This window comes from Oncorhynchus tshawytscha, linkage group LG16 (assembly GCF_018296145.1).
Source record: "Oncorhynchus tshawytscha isolate Ot180627B linkage group LG16, Otsh_v2.0, whole genome shotgun sequence".
Classification (NCBI taxonomy): domain Eukaryota; kingdom Metazoa; phylum Chordata; class Actinopteri; order Salmoniformes; family Salmonidae; genus Oncorhynchus; species Oncorhynchus tshawytscha.
This window is the reverse complement of record NC_056444.1, coordinates 52,324,644-52,346,679: the sequence shown is the minus strand read 5'-3', so window position 1 is coordinate 52,346,679 and position 22,036 is coordinate 52,324,644. Positions and strand designations below refer to the sequence as shown.

The following is a 22,036-nucleotide window of genomic DNA, read 5'->3' as shown; positions in this document are numbered from 1 at the left end:
ATGCAGAATATTCTAGCGGTATTTCTATTGGAGCAGAAAAAGCTCTGCGACTGCAAAACTTTGCAAATATGTAATCGTTTTGCAAGATCAGCAAGGTATGGAAAAAATAATAGTCATTCACACATGTTCAGCGAATATTAAAAATAAAACATATCCTTATTTATTAATTAAATCATTTGAAATGTGTAACACTAGAGGGTGCAGTAGACACACCATTTCAAAATTGGCTCTGCTACATGCATGGGAGTTGAAAATCAAATCAAAGTGTATTGGTCATGTACACATTGTTAGATGTAATAGCGAGAGTAGCGAATCACTTGTGCTTCTAGTTCCGATAGTGCAGTAATATATAACAAGTAATCTAACAATTTCACAACAATTATCTAATATAAGCAAATCTAAGTAAAGGAATGGAATAGGAATATATAAATATATGGATGAGCAATGACTGAGCGGCTTAGGCAAGATGCAATAGAAGGAATAAAATATACATATGAGATGAATAATGCAATATAAGTAAACATTATTAAAGTGACTAGTGATACATTTATTAAAGTGGCCAATTATTTCAAGTCTGTACGTAGGCAGCAGCCTCTCTGTTAATGATGGCTGTTTAACAGGCAGTGGCTCGGGTGGTTGTTGTCCTTGAAGATCTTTTTGGCCTTCCTGTGACATCGGGTGCTCTAGGTGTTCTGGAGGGCAGGTAGTTTGCCCCCAGTGATGCGTTGTGCAGACCGCACAACCCTTTGGAGAGCCCTGCAGTTGTGGGCGGTGATGTTACCGTACCAGGCGGTGATACAGCCCGACAGGATGCTCTCAATTGTGCATCTGTAGAAGTCTGAGGGTTTTAGGTGACAAGCCAAAGTTCTTCAGCCTCCTGAGGTTGAAGAGGCGCTGTTGCACCTTCTTTACCACACTTTCTGTGTGGGTGGACCATTTCAGTTTGTAGCCAGAGCAGTGCTTGATTTAGGATGAAAGTCGTGCAAGAGCTGTCTTTTTCCAAGTCTGTCTGTCTAGACTATGTTCACCGAAATTCGCAAATTACATTATGATATAGAGACCTCTGATTATTCAATGTTAAAGGGTTCATACACATTTTATGACGTTTAACCAAATGTTCATGACTATTATAGCCTACAGCGTCTGATCCCATGTAGGCCTACCATCTCCTGCTGTTGTGCCCTTGATCAAGGCAAGGCACTTAACCCCCCCACAAAGTAGAACTGCACTGTTAGTCACATGTTGTCAACCCTCCATCTGGATAGCTCCTGGGTGTGCAGGCTTGGCTTTTGAACCAGCCCTGAAATACCCAAGTTCGCTTATCAAGGTCGTGTTGAGCAGATTATGTTTAGGCTACAATGTCGTTAGAGCAGGGCTTGAACAAAAGCCTGCACACCCAGTAGCTATCCTGGAAGATGGTTGCCACCCTTGACATAAAATATTGCATTACAACATCAATATTTTTGGCTATCTTTATAAAATGATTCACTCATTGTTTATATATAAGGCAAAAAATATTAATGTTTCAGGGGAGATCTATGCACGGCACGTTATTTGTCAATTATGATATTTGTAGAATATTTTTAACATTGTCGCAATTATGACTATTGTTTGGAGGGGAATCACAGCTTTCCAATGGTGCAGATTTATTTAGGTCAGTGGAAAGGCGACAACTACTTTAATGATTGGTTAGCTGCTACAAGTTATTTTTTGAATTGGCTATCTAGATACTGTCATTATTTTATACCTGCAGCTGAAATGTTGAACTCTCCTCTTAGGCAACGGCCCACTTGCACTGGCACACACAGATACGCACTGAAGAGTCATTCCGATAACGGTTGATATGTCGATTTTTAAGTGATTGATCATATTTAAATGTGTCTAAATGAATTACATTAACAAAAGTATGACACTAATTTCCATTACTTTTCATAACCTTACAAACCCTAATTTGACAACTTGGAACAGCACATCATGCCCATTCAGGTTGGCGCCTTTTCAATCTGCACAATCTCGAACAGCCTACTGTCATGCACAGATTCACAGCCTCGCAGCAAATAAACTTGAACAATGCCGAATCAGAAAATGAATGCCCACTCCCCATAGTGCCCCAGAGTGGAGGTGTCATAATACCCATAAAACAAATGGTGGAAAAATTATTGGAACCATTTCCCTGTTTGACCGCTAGGTTTTATGGGTATTATCATAGCCACGAGAACTAAACTCAGCAAAAAAAGAAACGTCCTCGCTGTCAACTGCGTTTATTTTCAGCAAACGTGTAAATATTTGTATGAACATAAACAAGATTCAACAACTGAGACAAACTGAACAAGTTCCACAGACATGTGACTAACAGAAATGGAATAATGTGTCCCTGAACAAAGGGGGGGCTCAAAATCAAAAGTAAGTCAGTATCTAGTGTGGCCACCAACTGCATTAAGTACTGCAGTGTATCTCCTTATGGACTGCACCAAATTTGCCAGTTCCTGCTGTGAGATGTTACCCCACTTCCACCAAGGCACCTGCAAGTTCCCGGACATTTCTGGGGGGGAATGGCCCTAGCCCTCACCCTCCGATCCAACAGGTCCCAGACGTGCTCAATGGGATTGAGATCCGGGCTCTTCGCTGGCCATGGCAGAACACTGACATTCCTGTCTTTCAGGAAATCATGCACAGAACGAGCAGTATGGTTGGTGGCATTGTCATGCTGGAGGGTCACGTCAGGATGAGCCTGCAGGAAGGGTACCACATGAGGGAGGAGGATGTCTTCCCTGTAATGCACAGCGTTGAGATTGCCTGCAATGACGAAAAGCTCAGTCTGACGATGCTGTGACACACCAACCCAGACCATGACGGACCCTCCACCTCGATCCCGCTCCAGAGTACAGGCCTCGGTGTAGCGCTCATTCCCTCGACGATAAACGCAAATCCGACTATCACCCCTGGTGAGACAGGGGTGAGCACTTTTTGCCAGTCCTGTCTGGTCCAGCGACGGTGGGTTTGTGCCCATAGGCGACGTTGTTGCCGGTGATGTCTGGTGAGGACCTGCCTTACAACAGGCCTGCAAGCCCTCAGTCCAGCTTCTATCAGCCTATTGCGGACAGTCTGAGTACTGATGGAGGGATTGTGCATTCCTGGTGTAACTTGGGCAGTTGTTGTTGCCATCCTGTACCTGTCCCACAGGTGTGATGTTCGGATGTACCGATCCTGTGCAGGTGTTGTTACGTGTGGTCTGCCACTGCGAGGATGATCAGCTGTCCGTCCTGTCTCCCTGTAGTGCTGTCTTAGGCGTCTCACAGTACGGACATTGCAATTTATTGCCCTGGCCACATCTGCAGTCCTCATTCCTCCTTGCAGCATGCCTAAGGCACGTTCACGCAGATGAGCATGGACCCTGGGCAACTTTCTTTTGGTGTTTTTCAGAGTCAGTAGAAAGGCCTCTTTAGTGTCCTAAGTTTTCATAATTGTGACCTTAATTGCCTACTGTCTGTAAACTGTTAGTGTCTTAATTAACAACTGTTCCACGGGTGCATGTTCATTAATTGTTTATGGTTCATTGAACAAGCATGGGAAACAGTGTTTAAACCCTTTACAATCAAGATCTGTGAAGTTATTTGGATTTTTACGAATTATCTTTGAAAGACAGGGTCCTGAAAAAGGGACATTTCTTTTTTGCTGAGTTTAGTTTGGGGGATAGGGGTTCTGCAAATGTTATCAAAGTGAGGGGGGGGGGGGGCACCCTCAGCACCCCTACTTCCCGTGGATATGGGTATTATGACTCATACTGTAGTACTCTATTTTTATTCAATGTAGATCTGGTATGCAATTCCCCAAAAATTAGTAGTGCCGGTACAGCGCTCCGGCCCAAGTCGAGCACCGAGCCAGAGTTAACTACTTAAAATATTTTTTACGTTTTAGTTGATAATATGAGACTTATCTTTGGTATCCATGTACTTCAGAGGGAAGGCTAGGCCAGAGGCATACTGTGTGTGTGGTTTGAGAAGCTCATGGAGCAAATACCATCTACTCCAAGGAACAGATTCTATTAGTGTTTACTTTGTATTCAATATTACATGAAATGTACCCATTAAGGTAATCAAATTGATTTCAAACTCCAAAGGTTTATTGTAAGTTTTGAGAGAAGGCATGAGAGACTGATGAATACCTCTGAAAGTATTGTGTAATAGGCTTTTTTTTTAATTATTGGCTTTTTGAGATAACATTGCAAAACAAAATGTACTGAGCATGCTCAATATAAAATGTAGGCAAGAAATTATGGGTAGAACAAAAATATCCTACCACACCATTAGCTACCATCTTCATTCAGCTGAGGAATGAGTAAATGCATGATCTCAGTCAATATACATAAAAATAAAAACTGGGCAAGGTACTACCTCAAGCGGTGTGGTGTCTCTCTTCCATTTCCTGGAGGTGACCCATGTTGCTCTCCTGTTAGGAGATTCCAGGACAGTCCATTCCATAGTGTCATACAACAGTAACATCCCTAGACTCCGCAAAGTTGATGTCAGCAGTAACAGTCAGTTTGGACAGCTCCAAAGTGGCACTTTCATCAGTTACCTTCTCTAGCATCATCTTTTGACGTCTGGGTTGAAGAGGGAAAGGGAAGCGATCCAGGGAGGCGTGTTCGATCTTACAGAGGCTGTACTCGCTGCTCTCACTGTTATAGTCGGGATTGGAGACACCAGCGCCGCACCAGCCAGGCCAGGGGTTCTCCCTGAGTGGCACCACGTCCTCAGTCTGAACTGCCTTCTCCAGTAGCATGCCTCTGTGGGGCCTCTCCTCCAACGCAAAGGCCTCCTCCGGACTGGGCTCCACCTTACGGAACGTGTGGCGGGCAAAGAGGCATATGCAGAACATCTCCACAATCACAGAGTAGTGGTAAATTACTGAGAGAGGAAGAGAATAAAATAGATGTCACATTGATAATTTCCTAATATGCATTTCTCTCCACTGTAACAATATTGACATGGAGATGATATCGGGAGGGAGATGTATGGGGGATAAATTCCATCACGGTGCACTTACGCTGAGAACGCATGAGAACAGAGAAGGGAGGGGAGCAGGGCACCACCTCCAGGGCCCCCATGGTCTCCAGGATTCCATTCTGTAGGCCACACAGCACCAACACTAGAATGATACAGACAAACTTGGCCCTCAGCCCATAGCCAGGCAGAGCCTTTTTGGTGGCCTTGTAAAACAGCAAGTGGCCATAGAAAGACAGGAAGGTAGACACGCTTATGATGGCATTCACGTACACATTGGGATTGACAGAATCCACCTGTGAAAAATGACATGGGTATGGTTTAACAAATAGCAGCATCTACTTGTATAATTAACTCATTGACTTATTAACCACGGGCTCACCTGGTTAAATTAAGGACACACAGAGAATGGTTATAATGCAAATATGTCTTGCAGTATATGCTTGCCACTCACATGTTCATAGTCATACTGCTCATCTGTCCAGAGGACCAGAGTGACAAAGAACAGGATGGTTCTGACTACAGACAGTTGAAGCACAGCAGCCATCATCCACCCCAGGCTGGTCCTATGGAGGGGTAGTGGGGTGGGGGCGATTACAGCGATATATTGTGTATTTATCATTATACGATAATGGCAACTATATTGTGTATTTACCAATATTGCAATATGGGGCAGTTACAGCAATATATTGTGTATCTATCATTATCACGGTACGGCAATATCTTATGAATCTATCATTATCGCGATATAGATGTGCACACTGGGGATGAGGACATCCATTGGTAAAGTACCTGTTGATCGCTATCATAGGGAGGCAACAGCAGCAGCAACATGGGAATGGATCTGGAGAACCCTGCTCTCCAGCTAAGATCTCCAGCATGCGGGCCTTTCCCCCAAAGAAGTCTGTGATGAGCCCCATAAACTTTAGCAGAGTGATTGAGTGGTACCTTGAGAGAAACAGACAGACAGAGAGCTAGTTTGTTTTACTGGAGGTTTTTAGCACAGAATGACGTGAATAATGTTTCCGTCAACTTTAAGTTTGTACGCAATAATCGTGATGGTGAAAAAAATGGTTGTACTCGATACTTACAGAGAAGCTATGAAATTACAAAGTGAGGAGGAGCGAGGAACATACAGTGCAATGATGGAGGCTAATCCAAAGACCTGACCGAAAGAGAATGAGTGAAGTTGGACAAAATTTACAAATACTTATCCAATTAAAAAAAAAAATGTGTGGCAAAAAGGAGGTGTCCCTTTACCGGGTACATGCCCAGTATCCACAGGTAGAGGCACCGGCGTCTGGAGGAGGGCACGTGACGCAGGAAGAAGCCCACCTCTTCTAGGAACAGGGCCAGAATGATCACAGCAAAACCGGCAGGAATGATAAACAACCAGAGCTCATCCTTGACCACTGAGGACAAACACACAATACATGGACTAGTGGTGGGACAGATCATATACAACACAGACTAGAAGAGCTGGTGTAGCACAGGATGACTAAGTTATCACTCAGAATCTAAGACGGCAAACACTAATATTGCACATAGACAAAGCATTAAAAAAAGCATTGCGCAGTTTTGGGCATTTTTTCACTTTCTGGTGCCTTCAAGCACAGACCTATCACACAGAACCTAATGTGTGTCAGATCCAATGAACAAAAAAAAATAAAGTAATCTCTGGCCAGTCAATAACATAACCCATATAGATTGTGTGAATGCATAAATGCTGGTCTTACCCCTGAACAACTCCCATGACAGTGGGATCTCTGCTCCTAACCAGCTGCAGTTGTCTCCTCTCATCTTCTCAGGGAGTACAGTTCCTACTACCAACAAACATCACAAACGCCAGACTCATGAATAGAACAGAATCTAGAGTAGGCTTTCTATAAAACCAGATATCTGTCACATTTCAGAAGGGACAATTCAATTTGAACTGACTGACCTCCTATAGAAAGACTGATTGTTTTTCTGTTCTCCGAAGACGGACACTTGGTGGGTGTCTTGTCAGTTCCGTGTTGAGGTGGCATCATTGTCTGAATGATTCCTTTCCGATAGCAGTGAGTAATGATTGCCTAAACACAGGTAAACGAACCGACAGGTAGGGAGCCAAGTCCACTCTGGAATGTGTCAACTTGTGTTGTTTCTGAACCGACCATGAGGGGTATCCAAACAAGCTACGTGGTGAAAATATTGTCTGAGACAAGAAATGATAGTAAATAGTCTTTGTGCAGGACACTTAACTGTTATAATAAGCATAGTACTCTTTTAAATACTTAAGATGAAAGCTGCAATATGTAACTTTTTGGGCAACCCGACCAAATTCACACAGAAATGTGAGTTATAGATCTGTCATCATTGAAAGAAAGTCTAAGAAGATCTGTTTTATTTCTATGCTTCTCTGTCTTTCGTTTTTTAAACTTTTACTTTCGGTTTTGTACACCAGCTTCAAACAGTTGAAAATAAAATATTTTTGGTTATGGAAAAGATATTTCACAGTGGGTTTAGATGGTACAATGATTCTCTACGCTATACGTGCTTGTTTTGTCACAACCTGAAATGAAGTGAACTATTCAAATTTTAGCAACCAGGAAATGATGGAGCTATTTCTGCAGTGCAGCCTCATCTTCTTGATGTACTAACCATAATATTCATGTGGCATTTTAAATTATTCAATTAGCAGCAAAAGACTGTACAATACTTTGCAATCTGCCTGACCCTTGATGAATAAATACTGCAACTAGGACATGTGTTTTACCAGCCATCAAATAAACCCTTCATTTATTCATGTGTAAGTAGGTCAACAGAACTAGAAAAAAATAGCCTTTTATTAGAAAAACAGATACAGTTGAAAAAAGTAACTCCATTGAGAACATAATGTATTATATAAACATCACTGGCCAAATATACTGTATAATGAACAAACAAAAAAATCATAGTGCTACTGATATACACAGATACATCAATATTCCTATAGCATTGTGTGTGATCAAACTACAAAGCCCTGAAAGAACAGTAGCCTTTACAGAAACCACTGATGAATCTTCAGCCTACTGCTGGTTCTCAATCTCAACAGTGTGATACATCATGGCATTGAACTAGTGAGTGACTGGTTCTTAAGTGTTTACCAAACAAACGAATACAGCAAGACCCCGGTAAACAAAGCAGCATTCTTCCAATCATGATGGAGTGGGACAATCATCCTGGCCCCACACTAAGCTACTCTGAGTCCATTAAGTCTTCACCCACACCAACCCATACCAGGTAAGATGGCCCACCCGTGAGCTAAGGGTTCTTTTTGAACCAGGCTATTGTCTTCTGTTCAGTCCAGACCTTCCGTCAAATGAGATCACTGAATGAGGCGGTAGAATACCCTGCAGGCGAAGACCAGCCAGTGGCTGGCCCAGCTCAACTCTGACCACTTCTGAATGCTGTGGTTGGCCACATAACCCTGAGGAGGAAGAGGACAACAACGGTGACTAAATTTGTAGAAGTAATACATTCATGCAGTTCATGTAGACCACTGTTAATTATTATGTTCTCCATTAACTTGGCCCCAGGCAGCTGTAGCAGTTCTTTGGTGTGTCTTACCTCCTCTGCAGCCAAGTTTTCTATGTCAGCGTCAAACAGGGAGCCCAGGTATGTCAGATGGAAGATGGCCATGGCACTGAAGGTGATGTTGATCCCATACACCCATAGCTCCTACAAGAGAAGCAGACCATTCACTACACCAGGGCGGTGTTCTGAATCCCCAACTTTCTCCATGCTATGTGCACTAGCTAGCTCACTCCCCCCACTTGGACCAATTTAATATAAGTGATACGATGGCGCCGAAGAACATGGCTGACGTTTTACATTCTCCAAATCAATTGTGCAATTTTGTTATTTTTTTGTGTTTTCTGTAACTTATTTTTTAAACTTGTGTACATAATGTTGCTGCTACCATCTCTTATGACCAAAAATAACTTCTGGACATCAGAAAAGTGATTACTCATCGCAGACTGGAAGAAACTTTTTTCTTTAACGAGTCTGACGAGAAGGATATCCTGCTTTCAATGGAGCAGGCCCAGATCCACGCCTTCAGCATGAAGAAAAGACGCCGGAAAAGGGGACGCAGATCAGGGATCCTTCTGAGAATCCGGACGCAAGCGAGTAAACTCCCAATGCCTTCCATTCTCCTTGCTAACGTGCAATCGTTAGAAAATAAAATTGATGACCTATTAAGATTATCCTGCCAACGGGACATTAAACTGTAACATCTTATGTTTCACCGAGATGTGGCTGAACAAAGAAACTGACAATATAGAGCTGGCAGAATTTTCAATGCACCCCCGGCAGAACAGAGACGCTACCTCTGGTAAGACGAGGGGTATTGGTGTCTGTCTTTATGTCAATAACAGCTGGTGTGCGATGTCTAATATGAAAGAAGTCAAGGTATTGCTCGCCTGAGGTAGAGTACCTTATGATAAGCTGTCGACCACACAATCTACCAAGAGAGTTCTCACCTGTATTACTTGTAGCCGTCTATTTACCACCACAAAGCAAAGCGGGCACTAAGACCGCTCTCAACCAACTCTAAGGCCATAAGCAAAGAAGAAAATTCTTACCAGAAGCAGTGCTCCTAGTGGACGGGAGTTTAATGCAGGCAAACTTAAATCTGTTTTACCAGCATGCCACGTGAAACTAGGGGGGGGAAAACACACAAAAAAACAATCCTAGACCACCTTTACTCCACACACAGATGCATACAAAGCTGTCCCCCACCCTCCATTTGGCAAATCTGACCACAATTCTATTCTCCTGATTCCAGCTTACAAGCAAAAACTAAAGCAGGAAGTACCAGTGACTCACTCAATACAGAAGTGGTCAGATGACGCGGATGCTACACTACAGGACTGTTTTGCTAGCACAGACTGGAATATGTTCCGGGATTCATCCAATGGCATTGAGGAATACACCACCTCAGTCATCGCCTTCATCAATAAGTGCATCGATGACATCATCCCCACAGTAACTGTATGTACACATCCCAACCAGAAGCCATGGATTACAGGCAACATCCACATCGAGCTAAAGGCTAGAGCTGCCGCTTTCAAGGAGCGGGAGAATAATCCCTCAGACGAACCATCAAACAAGCAAAGCATCAATACAGAATTAAGATTGAATCCCACTACACCGGCTCTGACGCTCGTCGGATGTGGAAGGGCTTGAAAACTATTACGGACTACAACGGGAAACCCAGACGCGAGCTGCCCAGTGATGCGAGCCTACCAGACAAGCTAAATGTCTTTTATGCTCGCTTCGAGGCAAGCAACACTGAAGCATGCACAAGAGCACCTGCTGTTCTCGATGACTGTATGATCACGCTCTCAGTAGCCAATGTGAACAAAACCTTTAAACAGCTCAACATTCACAAAGCCGCTGGGCCAAGCGGATTACCAGGATGGGTACTCAAAGCATGCGCGGACCAACTGTCAAGTGTCTTCACTGACATTTTCAACCTCTCCCTGACCGAGTCTGTAAAACCTACATGTTTCAAGCAGACCACCATAGTCCCTGTGCCCAAGGAAGCGAAGGTAACCTGCCTAAATGATTACCGCCCCGTGGCACTCACGTCGGTAGCCATGAAGTGTTTTGAAAATATAGTCATGGCTCACATCAACAGCATCCTCTCGGAAACCCTAGACCCACTCCAATTCGCATACCGCCCCAACAGATCCACAGATGACGCAATCTCAATCGCACTCCACACCGACCTTTCTCACCTGGACAAAAGGAACACCCATGTGAGAATGCTGTTCATCGACTACAGCGTTGTTACAGCGTGTTCAACACCATAGTGCCCACAAAGCTCATCAGTAAGCTAAGGACTCTAAGACTAAACACCTCCCTCTGCAACTGGATCCTGGACTTCCTGATGGGCCAACCCCAGGTGGTAAGAGTAGGCAACAACATGTCTGCCATGCTGATCCTTAACACTGGAGCCCCTCAGGGGTGTGTACTTAGTCCCCTCCTGTATTCCCTGTTCACCCACGACTGCGTGGCCAAACACGACTCCAAAGTCCTGGATGTGACAAACACGACTTTGTTGGTCTCCACATCACCAACAAATTGTCATGATCCAAACATACCAAGACAGTCGTGAAGAGGGTACGACAAAACCTTTTACCTATGCATAGTCACTTTGTCCCCACCTATATGTACAGATTACCTCAACTAGCCTGTACCCCTGCACACTGACTCCATACCGGTGCCCCCTTATTATAGCCACGTTATTGTTATTCTTATTGTATTACTTTTTATTATAGCCTACTTGGTAAATATTTTTTTCTTCTTGTACTGCACTGTTGGTTAAGGGCTTGTAAGTAAGCAAGCATTGTATATAGCGCATGTGGCAAATAAAGTTTGATTTGAATATGCAATTAACAATAGGGTCTCTTATGGAATGCACTGTCAAAATATGAAATATAAACATGGGTGTTAAACAGTCCTGGATGTGACAAGCATGTACCTTCTGGTGCTGATGGCAGCAATTGGTGGGACACTGTTTGGACAGGATACAGGGGCTAAAAATGGCTGCCAGCCTCTCCCTCAGAACTGACAGAAGATGGAAAGACAACTAAGGTGATGCCAATGCAAAACCAGTGAGCAGGTGAATGTGAAAAGCAGATAGAAGTAACTTTACCATGTTCCACATAAGTGATGAAGCCAGCAGCACGGCCCCAAGATGGAAACTCATGCCCTAGAAGAAACTACATGTCAGATTGGCTTCACAACAGAGGAAGCAACTCAACCAACACTTCACTTTGGCATCAGCCAGAGGGATCAGGCAGGGACATTTTCAAAATCATACTAAAAACACAGAGCAGTATTCAAGTGCGATGGTGACCTTTGAGTCATCACGTAAGATGAATTCACTCAGTTGGTTGACTCATACTCACGTGTAGCAAGGCACTGGCTGTGTAAGTCACAATGATGGAAGGAAATGTGCCAAGTTTCAACACATTTTTTAAAACATCTGCATAACAAAATGGGGGAAAGACACAAACAGTTGACATTTTAATATCGCAAAAACATTCTAACCTGGTTTGGTTAAACAAGGCCTATAGTTTTAACATTTCTATCTAATCTAGAGGTCGACCAATTAAATCAGCATGGTCGATTAATTAGGGACGATTTCAAGTTTTCATAACAATCGGTAATGTGCATTTTTGGACGCCGATTATGGCCGATTACATTGCACTCCACGAGGGGATTGCATGGCAGGTTGACTACCTGTTACGTGAGTGCAGCAAGGAGCCAAGGTAAGTTGCTAGCTAGCATTAAACTTAACATAATCACTAGTTAACTACATATGGTTGATGATATTACTAGTTTAACTAGCTTGTCCTGCATTGCAAATACTCAATACGGTGCCTGTTAATTTATCATTGAATCACAGCCTACTTCGCCAAACGGGTGATGATTTACCAAGCGCATTCGTGAAAAAAGCACTGTCGTTGCACCAATGTACCTAACCATAAACATCAATGCCTTTCTTAAAATCAATACACAAGTATATATTTTTAAACCTGCATATTTAGTTAAAATGAATTCATGTTAGCAGGCAATATTAACTAGGGAAATTGTGTCACCTTTCTTGCGTTCTGTGCAAGCATAGTCAGGGTATATGCCGCCTGGCTCATTGCAATCTGTGTGAAAACCATTTCTTCCTAACAAAGACCGTAATTAAATTTGCCAGAATTTTACATGATTATTACATAACATTGAAGGTTGTGCAATGTAACAGCAATATTTAGACTTATGGATGCCACCGGTTCGGTAAAATATGGAACTGTTCCGTATTTCACTGTAAGAATAAACGTTTTGTTTTTGAAATTATAGTTTCCGGATTTTACCATATTAATGACCTAAGGCTCGTATTTCTGTGTGTTTATTATATCATAATTAAGTCTATGATTTTATATTTTATAGAGCAGTCTGACTGAGCGGTGGTAGGCAACAGCAGGCTCGTAAGCATTCATTCAAACAGCACTTTCCTGCATTTGCCAGCAGCTCTTCGCAATGCTTGAAGCACAGTGCTGTTTATGATTTCAAGCCTATTGTCACGTTCTGACCATAGTTCTTTGTGTTTTCTTTGTTTTAGTGTTGGTCAGGACGTGAGCTGAGTGGGCATTCTATGTTGTGTGTCTAGTTTTCCCGTTTCTATGTTTGGCCTGACACAGTTCTCAATCAGAGGCAGGTGTTAGTCAGGCTACCTAAATATGGTTCCCAATCATATTTAGGTAGCCTGTTTTGTGTTGGGTTTTGTGGGTGGTTGTCTTCTGTCTTCGTGTGTCTGCACCAGACAGAACTGTTTTTTTTTTTTTCACATTTGTTGTTTTGTATTTTGTAGTGTTCCCGGTTATCATCTTTATTAAACATGATGAACACTAACCACGATGCGATTTGGTCCTCTCCTTCGTCCACAGAAGAAAGCCGTTACACCTATCAACTCCCGAGTTTAGGCTGGAAATATTATAGTGCCTATAAGAACATTCAATAGTCAAAGGTATATGAAAAACAAATGGTATAGAGACATATAGTTATTATAGGAATACAACCTAAATCTTCTTAACTTAATATTGAAGACATGTTAAAAGGAACCACCAGCTTTCATATGTTCTCATGTTCTGAGCAAGGAACTTAAGCTTTAGCTTTTTTACATGGCGCATATTGCACTTTTACTTTCTTCTCCAACACTGTTTTTGCATTATTTAAACCAAATTGATAATGTTTCATTATTTATTTGAGACCAAATTGATCTTTATTTATGTATTATATTAAGTTAAATTAAAAGTGCTCATTCGGTATTGTTGTAATTGTCATTATCACACACACACACATACATACATAAAAATCGGCCGATTAATCGTATTGTTTTTTTGGGGTCCTCCAATGACATGTATCGGCGTTGAAAAGTAAATCGGTCGACCTCTAATCTGTTTATAATAAATTGAGTTGTAATGATGCTTACATATGTTGAGCCAGCGAGACATGGGATGTTCCAGGAGGTCACCACAAGCACCATGGACCTGAGCAACTCCACATTGAGAAGCTTAACCACTTTCAGATCCCTAAAGACACATTTTGTGCATGAGTCTATGCACATGCAAACACACATTATTTTCACATTACTTAAACTACCTAAACTAATATTACAATAGGCACATACACATTGCGTTACTATCCAATCACAATATTGCAATTATAAACATACACTTAGTTAAAAGGGCAAATTGATAATATACTGACTGAACCATAGATTTTATGTATTGAATTCACCATTTAACATTGTCCTCGTCTTCAGTAAAACCTACTCCTGCTAGCACAGTTGTACTTTCTCTAAGGTGGCCAACAAAGTAGTTCCTGAAGTGGAAGGATATAGCATTCTCATAGGCGTGGAGCCACCTGCACACAGGGGAAAAACAGACAAGATAGCTCTAAGATACTGTTTATAGCCTTTTCTCATTTCAGCAATAATGCAATAGCATTATGCACTGACGCCATCTTGAAGTGTGATCTACTAGGCTAGGACTTAACTACTGCTACTACCAGTGTTTGTCTAAAGAACTTTCTTCGTCACGATAACCCTTATCTTGCTTTTGTGCCTCTTGGAAGCAGAGAAAGTCAAATCAAATGGAAATCACTAACAAAGTTGTACTACATTCACATGTCGAAACAACCCTGACAGAGATGGCATGACCAAGGAATTGCTCAGTGAAATGTGCACTCATGTGCTCAGTCCTCCGCCCCCGTGGATTGGAATGAAGTAGGGGAAGAGGTATGGGGCAATGCAGTTGGATATCACCAAGCACACCTGGCATTTGACCCAGCTCACTGAAAACATCTGGAGCCAGGCCAAAGTCTAGGGGACAGAAAGACCATGTAAAAAATGACAGATTTTAGCAGCCATTTTTACTTAAGCAGCTATATTGATCTAAATATAGTGAAAAGTGGTGTCAACTTTTTGCACAAGTGCAAACAATTAGTAAATATGGACCAATATGTTGTAAGCCTATATGCGAAATGTAAACTCAGGTACTATCCAGGCATCTAGTTAGCTTTCTTTCAACAAGTTCACTGAGAACACATTTCTTCGCCTCTTCAGCTGAGGCTTACCAGCTTGTACCTCTCAATGGCCTCTTTGTAGCTTGAGTAGCTGACCCAGGGCGCAAAGATGACAGTGCCCACAAAGAGAATGTAGCCTGTGAACTCCAGAGAATTGGGAACAGCAAGCACAGTGCTTCTGTCTAGGTCAAAGGCCAGAGAACTGCCCTTCATGGCCCACACCATCTGAGAACCTGGGGAATTGCGGATGACAGGCAAAGCATGGACAGTGGTTCCATCAGTAAGGCCTCGAATTCAATACTACAGGAGGATGTCTGTGGCTGAAACTATACAATCATACTTGTCTCACACTGCCTTGCCATCCAATCGTTCAATATTGTTCAATGTATTAAATGATGTGTTATCAAATGTAATGCTTCATAGAAATTCAGGAAAATAAAGTTCAGATTTTGTGACAAATATAGTCTTTGCAGGACATTTACCTCAAATTTTATGCCAGGTCACTGTGTTAATCATATGCAGCTCCCTGTAAGAAAACAATATGAGAAAACAGTTGGAGGATGGTGCCAGCACCAATGCCTATCATAGAGCATTAACTATAGATGGAGTTAATTATTCATTACCCCATGAGTAGATAGATGAGGATGGTGGCGGAGAGGAAGATTCTTCGGCTGCTGAAGTGGCGGTTGAGGAACAAGGCAGAGTAGCAGAGCAGACTGAGCAGTAACACCCACACCATGGACTGCTCAAAGAACAGGTAGAGGGCATATAGACCCGCTGCCACTGAGCCCAGATGTTTCACAGAGGACAAGAGACCTACTGGAGGACAGGCAATACTAAATACAGGTATACCAGGCTGGCACCAAAGGTTTTTGTAGGAATTGGGCTGCTTATAGGTCTCGGTATGGGACTCATTTATCTGTCATCATTACATGTGTCCCATACACAGCAGATGGCTTCATGGCAAAGTATAAATTACATGACTCAGTCTTTGGTTGTGTTCCCCCTGCTCAGATGTTGCATGCGTCAACCAATGATCGCAGGCCACTTCATTTACTGTGCCGTTGGGCACCAGACTGCTATAACATAGGTATTTTATTTATCAGCTAAACACATCCTATCCAGGCGTTGTAAAATCTGGCATGCGTCAGCAATGCCTGAGCAGAGGAACTGTATCCCCAAAGTGGGGCACATCATCTGTGTTTCCCCCTATTTCAGCCACACGCGTTTCTGACGGGTGTATAAAATCGAGCACAATCTCCATAGACATTGTCAGTAGAATGGCCTTACTGAAGAGCTCAGTGACTTTCAACGTGGCACCGTCATAGGTTGCCACCTTTCCAACAAGTCAGCTCATCAAATTTCTGCCATGCTAGAGCTGCCCCAGTCAACTGTAAGTGCGGTTATTGTCAAGTGGAAACGTCTAGGAGCAACAACGGCCCAGCCGAGAAGTGGTAGGCCACAGCTCACAGAGCAGGACCGCCAAATGCTGAAGTGCGTAAAAATCCTCTGTCCTTGGTTGCAGAGCTTACTACCGAGTTTCAAACTGTCGCTGGAAGCAAATGTTCCGACGTATAGGGGAAAGCCTTCCCAGAAGAGTGGAGGCTGTTATAGCAGCAAGGGGGGGACCAACTCCATATTAATGGCCATAATTTTAGAATGAGATGTTCGACATGCAGCTGTCCACATACTTTTGGTCATGTAGTGTATCATGTTATTGGTCAAGTGAACTCACCCGGCCTACAGAGGAGTCGACAGAGCAGGCAGAGGAGCAGAAGCTGCCAGACCTGTTCCACTCCCTGCTGGGACGTAGGCAGAACACAGCTCTCCGCTAGCTCTTGGAAGAACTCTATCCTGCTGAACTCCATGGTGTAGCCTCAACTATGCCTGGCTCTCACTGGAGAAACATGGAAACAATGTAGTTGTAAGTGAGTGATCAATGTTAAAGTCACAATATGGCACTGCGGTTTAAGGCACTGCATCTCAGTGCTAGAGGCGTCACTACAGACACTCTGGTTCAAATCCAGACTGTATCACAACTGGCCGTGATTGGAGTCCCATAGGGCGGCGCACAATTGGTCCAGCGTCATCCGGGTTTGGCCGGTGTAGGTCATCATTGTAAATAAGAATTGTTCTTAACTGACTTCCCTAGTTAAATAAAAAATAAAGTGTAAGATTTCCTACTGTTCAATTGTCAATGTAATTTCAATTAAAGCCCTGGCTTTCTTGTGTATAACTTATTATGCATTGTAAATTGGTATAGTCCCAAAATGTGGTAATTCTTTACATTGTATACAGCATATCCATCCATTTGCATTTTTTTCTAAAAGTCCCTTGTCTGTCACGAATACCGAATAAAGTTATATTTGAACTTACTCTGCCGATTGTCAGTGGGGTCGCTCCTTCAGCTGGTTGAAATGTTAAACAAAATATACACAGGAAAGTATTATTAAAACGAATTCAAAACATGGGTCTCTGTGTGTGGCAATCACGATGTGTTTGCTCATAACCTAAGGCATGTGTAAAAGATAAGTACATGTACGCGACGCATGCTTACAAACCGAAGTCTTTACATGGTTTTGCACATGTGCCAGGTGATAGACATTTTAACCGCAGTACCGGCACTCTGAAAAATTGGTTAAATTATAATTTCCTGTGGATATTTTGTCTAACATTTCAAACAGCTGAAGGACCAACCGCACAGACAACCGGTAGACAACCGACAGACAACCGGTAGATAATTGGTAGCACAGTCTGATCTATTAGGCAAGATACCTCATCCCCGTGTCTCTACTTGCACATCTATCACTCCAGTATTAATGTTAAATTGTAATTATTTTCGCCTCTCGGGCCTATTTATTGCCTACCTCTCCACTCTTCTACATTTGCAGACACTGTACATACATTTTTCTATTTTTGTGTTATTGACTGTACGTTTGTTTATGTGTAACTCGGTGTTGTTTTTGTCGCACTGCTTTGCTTTATCTTGGCCAGGTCGCAGTTGTAAATGAGAATTTGTTCTCAACTGGCCTACCTGGTTAAATAAAGGTGAAATAAATATACAATTAAAAAATTAAAAAATTAAAAAATCATGTGCTACTCCATGATTGTGTGTTGTCAATAATGTACAATGCGAGTAAATTTTCCCAGCCACATTCCTGTTACAAAAGTGTCAGGGTCAAACTGTTGACATGAAAAGATTGTTTCTCTAAAAACTGTCATTTTGGGACAGTTCACAAATTATAGAACAGCAAAAAGGTTTTTAATCCAAACCGTCTCCTACTTGATTCCCTGTTATGTCAGTGGTTGCAGGGTTGGAACACACAGCTGGACAAAATGGAAATGGACCCAGTTACAGTGCGCATTGGGGGAGAGAGGCCACGGACAGGCCGAGCTGAAACTTCACTGCTTGACATGTATGATAAAATCCTAGTTGAGATTGAAACGACTGAACAAATGAACAACGAAACACAGCAAGTAAGTGAAAGAAATAGGTTTTGATTAAGTTTTACTGGTAATGGGGACATACATAAATGCCAACAAAATACATTTTTTGGTCAGTGTGCTGTGTATGTGCGTGTTTGTAATATTTATTTAACTAGGTAAGTCAGTTAAGAATACATTCTTATTTACAATGGCAGCCGACCTCGGGTCAAACCCGGACGACGCTGGGCCAATTGTGCGCCACCCTATGGGACTCCCAATCACGGTCAGATGTGATACAGCCTGGATTCGAACCTGGGACTGTAGTGATGCCTCCTGCACTGAGATGCAGTGCCTTAGACCGCTACATCCATGTGTGTGTGTTAACTATTTAACTGTACTAGAATGCTTAAAAGGCTGCTAAAATGTTAAATATCGATGGTCAGTATCGTTTTTTTTTTTGGCAAGGAAAATAACAGATATCGGTATCGGCCAAAAATGTAATATCAGTGCATCACTAGTTTTATTGAACTCTGAAAATAAGGTTTTTGGTAAACACAGGCTTAGGAGATCGGAAACATTTTGTTCTATGAGAATCTTAATCAGCTAACTTCACTTTTTGTGAATTTTGAAGCATTTATATACAGTCGTGGCCAAAAGTTTTGAGAATGACCCAAATATGAATTTTCAAAGTATGCTTCCTCAGTTTGTATAAAGGCAATTTGCATATACTCCAGAATGTTATGACGAGTGATCAGATGAATTCCAATTAATTGCAAAGTCCCTCTTTGCCATGTAAATGAACTGAATTCCCCAAAAACATTTCCACTGCATTTCAGCTCTGCCACAAAAAGGACCAGTTGACATCATGTCGGTGATTCTCTCGTTAACACAGGTGTGAGTGTTGATGAAGACAAGGCTGGAGATCACTCTGTCATGCTGATTGAGTTCAAATAACAGACTGGAAGCTTCAAAAGGAGGGTGGTGCTTGGAATCATTGTTCTCCCTCTGTCAACCATTGTTACCTGCAAGGAAACATGTGCCGTCATCATTGCTTTGCACAAAAAAGGCTCCACAGGCATGGATATTGCTGCCAGTAAGATTGCACCTAAATCAACCATTTATCGGATCATCAAGATCTTCAAGGAGAGCGGTTCAATTGTTGTGAAGAAGGCTTCAGGGCGCCCAAGAAAGTCCAGCAAGCGCCAGGACCGTCTCCCAAAGTTGATTCAGCTGCGGGATCGGGGCACCACCAGTACAGAGCTTGCTCAGGAATGGCAGCAGGCATGTGTGAGTGCATCTGCACACAGTGAGGTGAAGACTTTGAGGATGGCCTGGTGTCAAGAAGGGCAGCAAAGAAGCCACTTCTCTCCAGGAAAAACATCAGGGACAGACTGATATTCTGAAAAAGGTACAGGGATTGGACTGCTGAGGACTGGGGTAAAGTAATTTTCTCTGATGAATCCCCTTTCCAATTGTTTGGGGCATCCGAATAAAAACTTGTCCGGAGAAGACAAGGTGAGCGCTACCATCAATCCTGTATAATGCCAACAGTAAAGCATCCTGAGACCATTCATATGTGGGGTTGCTTCTCAGCCAAGGGAGTGGGCTCACTCACAATTTTGCCGAAGAACACAGCCATGAATAAAGAATAAAACCAACACATCCTCCAAGAGCAACTTCTCCCAACCATCCAGGAACAGTTTGGTGACGAAAAGTGCCGTTTCCAGCATGACGGAGCACCTTGCCATAAGGCAAAAGTGGCTCGGGGAACAAAACATCGATATTTTGGGTCCGTGGCCAGGAAACTCCACAGACCTTAATCCCATTGAGAACTTGTGGTCAATCCTCAAGAGGCGGGTGGACAAACAATAACCCACAAATTCTGACAAACTCCAAGCATTGATTATGCAAGAATGGGCTGCCATCAGTCAGGATGTGGCCCAGAAGTTAATTGACAGCATGCCAGGGCGGATTGCAGACGTCTTGAATAAGAAGGGTCAACTTCATGTAATTGTCAATAAAAGCCTTTGACACTTATGAAATGCTTGTAATTATACTTCAGTATTCCATAGTAACATCTGACAAAAAATATCTGAAGACACTGAAGCAGAAAACTTTGTGGAAATTAATATTTGTGTCATTCTCAAAACTTTTGGCCACAACTGTAAACAAAAAAAAAGTTAATAAAGGCCATAATTCACAAAGGTAATGTGAACTGACTGATATTATCTCATGGAACAAAATGTGTAAGATCTCCTAAACCTGTGTTAACCCCAGAACTCATGTTTTGTGTTTATACCAACACCCTATTCTTTCCACACTGACCACGTTTACATGCACACCAATATTATTTGGGATACTTAAGTGGCTTATTCTGTTTTTGAGTTGAGGCACATAAACGTCATATATCGTTTACAATAACCAGAAAAGCTTGTATCTCGGTTATGAGAAACTCTGATAAGAGGCCTGGCATATAATGATCTAAGACGGGATACTGTGGCATGTTAACATCTTATCCTGTTTACTGTTTTTGCAGTCTGCACAGGCTCAGTTTTGCATATGGATCTTGTGTGATGATGTTGTCATCTGATTGTCAAACAAATCACTTCAAGAAGTAGTTTACCTGTGCCGTTCGATTCACCATAATAATTTAGCCTACTATAATTAATTTACTATCACTTAAATAAAGTTTCGGGCTTGTAATTTCCGACATTTGGTAGGCCATTTGCTTGTCAACTATAGTTTAATACATGCAGCTTCTATTCTGTCATAACTTGTCGCTCCAGAAGACTAAATAAAGTAGTGGTCAACAGAATAATGTCTTAAATCTATAGAATAAATGCATTAGTAATCTAGTTAACACTGGTAAAGTTGTCTGTTTTGTTTAGGGATTGGGGATAAAATGCAGAAAGATTGGTCCGATGCAAATGTCCAAATGTCATCAGTTTGACCATTAAGGAAATGAAAAGCTGAGAAAACCAGGAAACACATTTCTGATAAGACTTCAGTTCATCTTGGGTGCACATGTTGTGTGGTTGAAGTACTATCTGTTTGTATAACACTGTCAAAGATAACACATTACACACATTACACTCTGTCAGGAGGAATGGGCCAAAATGCACACAACTTATTGTGGGAAGCTTGTGGAAGGCTACCTGAAACATTTGACCCAAGTCAAACCATGTAAAGGCAATGTTACCAAATACTAATTGACTGCACGTAAACTTCTGACCCACTGGGAATGTGATGAAAGAAATAAAAGCTGAAATAAATCATTCTCTCTACTGTTATTCTGACATTTCACATTCTTAAAATAAAGTGGTGATCCTAACTGACCTAAGACAGGGAATTTCTACTAGAATTAAATGTCAGGAATTGTGAAAAACTGAGTTTAAATGTATTTGGCTAAAGTGTATGTAAACTTCCGACTTCAACTGTACATGTAATTTCATTACATATTAACCATATATCGATGGCATAATTGGCCTGTGATGATCTGT

General features: G+C 42.1%; 1 pseudogene; it reads right to left on the bottom strand.

The window, feature by feature from the left end:
* Positions 1–7,902: 7,902 nt before the first annotated feature.
* On the bottom strand, positions 7,903–17,110 carry LOC112233016 (annotated as a pseudogene).
* Positions 17,111–22,036: the final 4,926 nt, after the last annotated feature.